General features: G+C 50.1%; 1 long non-coding RNA gene across 1 annotated transcript; it reads left to right on the plus strand.

Moving 5' to 3' along the window:
* Positions 1-3,295: 3,295 nt before the first annotated feature.
* LOC119865566 lies at positions 3,296-8,198 on the plus strand. Its single transcript, XR_005377415.1, has 3 exons — positions 3,296-3,433; positions 5,241-5,419; positions 7,709-8,198. It is a non-coding gene; the product is annotated as an uncharacterized LOC119865566 (long non-coding RNA).
* The last annotated feature ends 19 nt before the right edge of the window (positions 8,199-8,217 follow it).

The following is an 8,217-nucleotide window of genomic DNA, read 5'->3' on the forward strand; positions in this document are numbered from 1 at the left end:
CAGGCCACCTTCGTGCGCGAGCGCGCAGTCCTCGCAGCCCCCACTCCGAGCATGCACTAGATGCTGCGCGGGGAGGGCTTCAATGAGCTCGCATCTTGGGGGAAGGAAGCCCCCCAGCCCCCGCATCACGGAGGGGCCCTGCAGCCCCAGATCTCCCTCCCTGGACCTCCCTAAGTCTCAACTGCCTCATCTACAAAATGGAAAAGATAATGCCAACCCCAGGGGTTGAGGTTAACTGCAAACGTGACAATCCCTAAGAAGCACCCAGAAGCGGCAGCAGAGTGTGCAAGAAGGAGCAGCATTCACGTCAGGCCTGAACCTCCTCTGCATAACAGTTAATATAAAAAGAGGAATGAGAAGTCGTGGTCTTCTCATCCAGCAGCGGCAAAACAGCAGATACCGTGGATTTACTCTGTACCAGGCTCTACTCCTTACCTGCACTGAAACTTGAACATTTTCCACAAAGACGATAACATTTATTCTCTTAACTCAGAGAGTTGTTAAGTAACTTGGCCAAGTCAGCTACCAAGCAACTGGCAGGACTAAAATTCAAATGCCAGCAGCCTGTGTCTGGAAATAATTTTAAAAATATAGATATAGGGCAGCCCCGGTGGCTCAGCGGTTTAGCACCTGCCTTCAGCCTGGGGTGTGATCTGGAGACCCAGGATCGAGTCCCACATTGGGCTCCCTGCATGGAGCTGCTTCTCTCCCTCTGCCTGTCTCTCTCTCTCTCTCTCTCTCTCTCTCTGTCATGAATAAATAAAATTTTTAAATATATAGATATATATATAGATATATCTTCCTGGATATTTATTGGCAAGCCAGCACCCTCCCCACCTCCCACCTGTTTCCTCTAATCCATTAAAAAGGGGGAAACTAAGCAACCAAATGGCTTTGCCCCACCACCACCACCACCACCACCACCACCACCAGCACATTCCTCCAGGATGCTTTTGGGGCGGGCTGATTCCTCACTGGAATGGTAGGCAGCCCTGGATATTTGTTCCCCATCTCACAGGGAGAAAATGATGAGGATGTATGAGGCTAATGACTTCAAATCCCTCGCCTGTCACTCCCAGAAGCCAGTCAGTGAAGGTGCTAGCCTCGAGCCCAGCGTTCTGGGCCACACTGACCTGGGTCAAAATCTGCGTAGGCCGGCAGGCGAGGGCTGATGAGCAACACCTCCCTCCACACTGCGGGGAGACGAACGAGAGACCGGTGCGTGCACACACGCTCCCGGCCACCCACGTACAACATCACTTTGAAAGGTCCCTGCACGTCGAGGTCTGAGACCTGCCCCGCGTGGTTTCCAGGCCGAAGGGAACTCGGTTTGCCCCTGACACCTCGCGACCCTCGATAAGACCCTGGCAAAGGGGGAATCCCGACTTACCCCACAGGCCGCCTCTTCCTGGGCTTCCCCCCCCCACCCCCCGGGCGAGGGCCAGCCGCGCCCCCCCCCCAGGTCGAGGTGAGGTCCTGCAGCCACCTGTCCGGGTTCCAGCGCCAGGGGCCCCCGAAACTGGCCCGCACGTCGAAGACAGGGAGGCCACCCATGGGCAGGGGGCAGTTTTAGCAGCAGGGGACCCTCGGGAGGGGTGGCTCTCCGCCCCCACCGCCAGAAGCCCGAAGCTTCTAGGGCGGCCCCCGCTGGCCTCGGTGGGTCCAGGTAGGCTCCCCAGGGGCCCCACCCTGAAAACGGCTCCCTCCCCAGGTCGGCGGGCGGGGGCGGGGGCTCTCGCGACCTCCTAGCCCCACCCCAGGCTTCCCCCGGGCCTCGATCCTCGCACGTGGCCCGCAAGTCCACGGGAGCCCAAGGCACGTCCTCCCTCCCAATGCCCCTCTCTCCCTCTGTCCCCCTCTCCTTTCCCCCTTCCCCCTCCTCCTCCCCTCCCCCACCATCCCTTACTCCTCCCCCTCCCTTCCTCCTCCTCCTCCCCTCCCCCTCCCCCTCTCTTCCTTCCCCCACCCCCTCCTTCCTTCCCCTCCCGCTCCCTCCCTCTCTCCTTCTCTCCCTTCCCCTGCCCCCTCCCTCCTTCCCTTCCTTCCCTTCCTTCCCTCTCCCTTCCTCTTTCACTCTCCCTCTCTCCCCTCCCCCTCCCTCCCTTCCGCCTGCCCCCTCCCTCCTTCCCCTCCCAACTCTCCCTTCCTCTCTTTCCTTCTCTCCCTCTCTCCCCTCCTCTTCCCCCTCTCTCCCTTCCTCCCTGCCCCCTCCCCCTCCCTCCCTTCCCCCTGCCCCCCCTCCTTTCCCCCTGTCCCCTCCCTCCTTCCCCTCCCAACCTCTCCCTTCCTCTCTTTCCTTCTCCCCCTCCCTCCCTCCCTCCCTCTCTCCCTCTCTCCCCTCCTCTTCCCCCTCCCCTCCTCTTCCCCCTCCCTCCCTTCCCCCCTCCCCCTCCCCCTCCCTCCCTCTCCCCCTCTCTCTCTTCCTCCCCCCTCTCTCCCTTCCTCCCTGCCCCTCCCTCTCTCCCTTCCCAGGCCCCTCCCTCCTTCCCCTCCCTCCCTCTCCCTCTTTCCCCTCTCTCCCTCCCTCTCTTTCCCTCTCCATCTCTCCATCTCCCTCTCCTACTCTCTCCCCCTCTCTCCCATTGGCTTGTCTCACACCTGGTATAAAAGCCCTTTAACTTTTACCCACTGCATCTAGAATGAAAGCGACTGTTCTGGCAACCCCCACCGCCCCGTAACTTTTTCCAGCGCTGCAGTCCCCCTCACTCCTTGTGCCTTGGCCACTCAGGCCTCCTCTGAGTTGCCTGCCCCCCAACACACCAAGCTCACCTCTTTGGAAATGCACCCGTGCCCTCCTGTCCTTCTGCTCGGCGGCCTCTGCTGCTTTGACCCTTCAGATGGCCGATGCCTCTTTCTTGAGGAGGTCCTTCTGATCACCCAACGCCCAGCACGCACAATTCTGGATGCTCTCCTCACTTGTTCACCGTCCATCAGCCTCACCCATCAATGCTCCATGAGAGTGAGGACCATGTTGAGCCATCCGCCCATAAAACTGGCTCAATACTGGGCAGATCATAGATGCTCAACAAATATTTGAGAGAGGAGAGGGGCAGAGTGGAGGAGGGACAGAGGGAAGGAATGGGAAGATAGCTATACCCCTGTGGGAGAACAACCATTAACTTTTTAATATCATTCATAGTAATAATAGCTAACGCCAATATAGGGCTGCTCTGGGCCAGACAGTATTCTAAGCACTTTACCCTTGTTAATACATTTACTGCTCACAATTACCCTATCATGTACCTGCTGTGCATATCCCCATCTTGTATACGCAGAAACTGAGGCACAGGTTAAATCATTTCCCAGTGTCCTACAGGAAAAGCTTGAACCTGGACCTCACGCCAGACTTCTTACTCTCAACCTTCACCGCAAAGACCCTAAATGTCCACTACATGGGGAAAGGAGTAAACCATTTCTGGTGCAACCACCACAGGTAATACAATGTAGGCATTTCAAGAGAGATGAGGCTGCTCTGTATATTTACCGACACAGACAGATGTCCTTGACAGGATAGTGGCTGAAAAAAACAAACGAAGGACACATTATAATCCCATTTGGGGAAAAAAGAAAGTCAAATAAAATAACTAGATGCCATTGTTTATACATAGAAACCTTCCTGGAAGGACGCAAAAGTGCTAACGGCTGAGGCTAGGAGGTCCTTCCCTGGTTCTCTTGCTGCCAGCTCAGGGCACACGGAACCCTTCTGTGACAGCTACCAACTGGCCTATCTAAAGCCCCCCTGCCTGCCACCCCATTACTCCCCAATCTCTTACCTCACTTCCATGTGGTATTTACTGCTGCCTGACATCAGAGAGTATACTTACTTGTTTCATGCCTGTCTGTATAAGGGTGAAAACAAAATGAAAAAAGTGAATTTTCCATGGTGCTTCTTAAAGCACTTCCTTTAAAAAACTTGAAAATCCCTTTTCTGCCCCGGTGAAATGCCTGCAAACCTTTTTAAAGGTGAAGTAAGCTCTTGACAGTTTTACAACCCAGAAACATGTTTCTTAAAAAGCTGAGAGCTGTATCTTTGAAATGTAAACATGAAGAAAGATAGTATCCTGAACTCCCAGTCTAGGGGAGGGTCTCACTTAGGTGACTAGCTCCCTGTTACAATTACATGCTTGTCTTAGAGACATGACAAGTTTATTATTGTTCTCAGGAAGATAATTAGCAATCACAAATGGCCATCCCCATTACCAGGGGATTTAAGGCGAACTATGTGTGACAAATGGTTCTCTTACTTGAGAACTAGTTACCGTTTATCTTGAGGGCATGGATGCAATGCATTATATCTGCTGAGCTGCATAAAAGGGCAAGATTTCTGTCTTTGCCATCTCTTTAGTGACTCGCCTGCCACAGGTGTCACATTCCAGCTTAATGTTTACTCAACAAAACTGTTTTCTTTCTCTTTTCTTTCTGTGGAAAGATTTTCTGGATCGGCAGGAGATTTTGTTTTGAATTCTATTTCCCCAACATCTCTTCCTTAGAGGAGCATGAGCTCCGTGGGAATTTTTTTTTTTTTTTTTTTTTTTTTTTTTTTTTGTCTTCCTAGCTCAGGTGTCCACAGCACCTGGAATGGTCCCCAGCACCGAGTAGGCATTCCAAACATGTTTATTGAATGAATAAACAGATTAACCCTCCATCTTTTTTGAATTCTATTTCTTGCAATGAGCAAGTATTTGTTATAATCAAAAAAATCAATTGAGCTTTTAAACTCAGCACAATTGCCGATAGAACAGGTAGGCGCTGTTTGCTTTATGGATATTGATTTTATGTCCTGTGAGTCCTCATGCTTCTCAGACATGAGTTGTAGTCTTTAAATCATTACTAGGAACTACTTCAGACATTCTCATTAGCAGCCATTTCAGACAGCATACAAAAAAAAAAAAAAAAAAAAAAAAAAAAAAACACCAAAAACAGAAACAAAAAGCCTTTAGACCTCATAGTCCCAGTTAATCCAGATCCTTCCTGTGCACTGAGAATGATCTGTTTTTATCTCAAAGACAGTCAGGAGGAGATTCTTTGGTGCATCTCAACACCTCCATGCAGGGTCATGTTTTCCCCTCTGCCCTCCTTCTTTCGTTATGTCTCCCAAGGCCACTTGTGTCCAGATGGAGGGAAGGAGGTTGGGGGTGAAGCATCTGGGGCTTGGATACCACATCTGTTGTGCACACATGGGATTCATTTCCATTATTCTAGGAAGCCATAGAGGACATGTTGTTATTCCCATATTACAGGAAAAAAAACCTGAGTTTCCAGGAGGTTGCATACCTTCCTCCGGGCCACACGGCTAATGGTCATGAACTTCAGAACCTACCTCTGACCTATTTGCCTCTGAAGACTCTGCCTCATGGAAGAAAAAGAACCAGTAGTCCTGGTGTAATGGAAGCAAACCTCACCACGTCATTAGTACCCAGTAAGTACACTCTGAGTAAGCCATTAAATGAATGGATGAGATTGTTTCAAGGAGAAGATTACTAACAGGATCTATTGCTGCAAGACAATACAAATAATGGGTATTAAAAAGAGGGCTAGAGGGATGCCTGGGTGACTCAATGAATGGTTGAGTGTCTGCCTTCAGCTCAGATCATGATCCCAGAGTCCCAGGATTGAGTCCTCCTGCAAGGATCCTGCTTCTCCCTCTGTCTCTGCCTCTCTGTGTGTCTCTCATGAATAAGTAATAAAATCTTTTATAAAAAGGAGGGGGGGAAGGGGCTGGGAGACTTGATCATTAAGTCCAAGTTATTTAAAAAAAAGAACAAAAACAAAAAAAGGAAATCACCTATATATATCCATTATAGTCTACATTAGTCAGCTTGGGCTCCCATAACAAAATACCACAGACAGGGAGACTGGGGAACTTAAACACCAGAAATTTATGTCTCACAGTTGTGGAGGCTGGAAGTTCCAGATAAGGGTGTCAGCATGAACAGGTTCTGGTGAAAGCCCTCTTCCCTGCTTGCTGACCGCCTTCCCACTGTGGCCTCACATGGCAGGCAGAGAGCGAGTTTGGACTCTCTTCCACTTCTTATAAGGGCAGTAATCCCATCATGAGAGCCCATGCTATAACCTCACCGAACCCTATGTACCTCCCAAAGTCCTCATCTCCAAAAACTATCATACTAAAGGTTAGTGCTTCAACACAGGCATTGGGGGGTGGGAGTAGGGGGCTGGAGTGGAATACAAACATTTAGTCCATAACATCCAGTACTAGGAGACTGGATTAAATAACTCATGGTGCATCAACATTATAGAATGCTTTGTGACTTTTAAATAATATTCCACAATTGTGGTTTCAACAGACAAAGACATCAGTGACCTATGAAGTGAAAAGGTCACGTTATAATACAGTTATACAGCATGATCCCATTCTTATCAATACCAGAGGCAGTGAGGCCTTTGACAAGACCTGGGTCCTGTGGCCAGCCCCTGACCAGAGGGCAGGTGGAGCACTGAGATTTGACAGCCTCACCCAAACTACAACACGAAGAAAGGGGAGCTCTCTTCAAGACAAAGAGGGACTAGGCAAATGAAACAGGAAGAACTACCAGCCATGTTTTCATTTCTTGAATTCTTCTCCATGCCAGGCCCAGTTCTGTAAGCCCTGAAATATGTCATCACATTTAACCATCATGGTGCCCTCTGAGATGAGTCCTATTACTCCCACCTATAAGGGAAGAAGTAGAGACTTAGTTGGAGTCACGTAGCAAAGGTTCAGGCCAGAGCCAGGTTCTAAGCCAAGCCTGTAGTGCACCAAAGCCCTGAGGCCATCCACCAAATCTTGAGACAACAGGCCTTCCACTGTATCACTCGCTGCCAACACAGCACCTGGCATGCCCCGAGTCATCAGAATAATAAATGCTGATTGGAAATGAACAAAGAAGAAGAAAAAAAAAAAAAAAGGAAATGAACAAAGAGGGTGCAAGAAGTGATGGATGGGCAGGAGTGATTGGGTTTGCCTTGGAAAAAGGGACAGAAACAGGGCAGAGGGAGGACTCCAGACAGGCCACAAACAGTCGCTGCATCTTCTAACAAAGTGAGAAAGAGAACAGGAATAAAAATGCTCTTGTCCACAGGAAGACTTAGGTATGTAGGTATGGTCAGAGAATATGCATTGCACAGCAATTGCTCCCAAACGCTGCCCACTTGCCAGTTGAACACTGCTTGTGCTCAGGAATCTATCCCCCACACTCCTATAGAAACAAGCCATATGAGTAATCACAGGCCCCCGACCCCAGAGCACTTTAATGACATGTTCCCTTGGAAACTGGGAAAAGGGGTTCCTCTGATGGAAGGGAGGAAACTTCTTGCTTCAGCACCTCACCCACTTCCTCCTCAACACTTCACACACACACAGACACACATGCTGGTTCCAACTTGCAAACATACATTCCCGTGTTATTCACTCTGCCACACATGCACACACCACCCTGTGGCACCATCTGTGGGTTACCACCTCCCACCACCTCTGCCAACAGAACCTCAACTCTGTTAGGAAGACAATATGCCTGCTCCAAAGCCAACTCTGCTTCCTTTTGCCAGATCCTTGAGTTTCAGACTCCCTTGCAGCTGATAGTGATCACGTGGCACAGTTCTAGCCAATGAGACCTAAGGGGCTTCCCGTAGTAGGGGCGGGTGTGTTCCAGAAAAGGTTTTTATTTGCTGTCCTACTGAATTTAGGCATATTGATCTCATCTCTTTCCAGAACGTTCCTGGCAGAAAGGCTAAAGTTTCCCAGACTCCTTCACAGCTGGGCTTCTGGATACAAATTCGTTTCTGCCAATTGGATGCACTTGCACAATATTCTGAAGGCAGAAACTAGGCAGAGGCATCTTCCTAGGGCTTTGGCTTTTTGCTGCTGGTAAGCAGGTTTGCAGAGATTGGGGGTTTTCTGAAGAATTCAGGTGTCCAGTTGCCAAGCTATGGGTGTGGACAGGCAGTTGTGGCAGAGACAGCAGTCACACTGGACCAGTTTTGTGGGAGCTGGAAGGCAGGTGCAGTGGTGGCAGTTTCCTGAACCCTGGATCACAGCTATGGCAGCATGTTCTAGAATTCATTCATTCCACTGGCCAACTCCGGATGCCCACGTCCCCAGATGTGGCTGGCGGGTGTTGCTGTGTCCAGGGAGTCTTTTCTGGGGGCCCAGTCTAGTGCCACTCTGCCCTAGCTTTTCCAGTGGTTTTCCAAGCACTAATTCCCTGTGGTAAATTCTTT

This window comes from Canis lupus, chromosome 24, assembly GCF_011100685.1.
Source record: "Canis lupus familiaris isolate Mischka breed German Shepherd chromosome 24, alternate assembly UU_Cfam_GSD_1.0, whole genome shotgun sequence".
Classification (NCBI taxonomy): domain Eukaryota; kingdom Metazoa; phylum Chordata; class Mammalia; order Carnivora; family Canidae; genus Canis; species Canis lupus.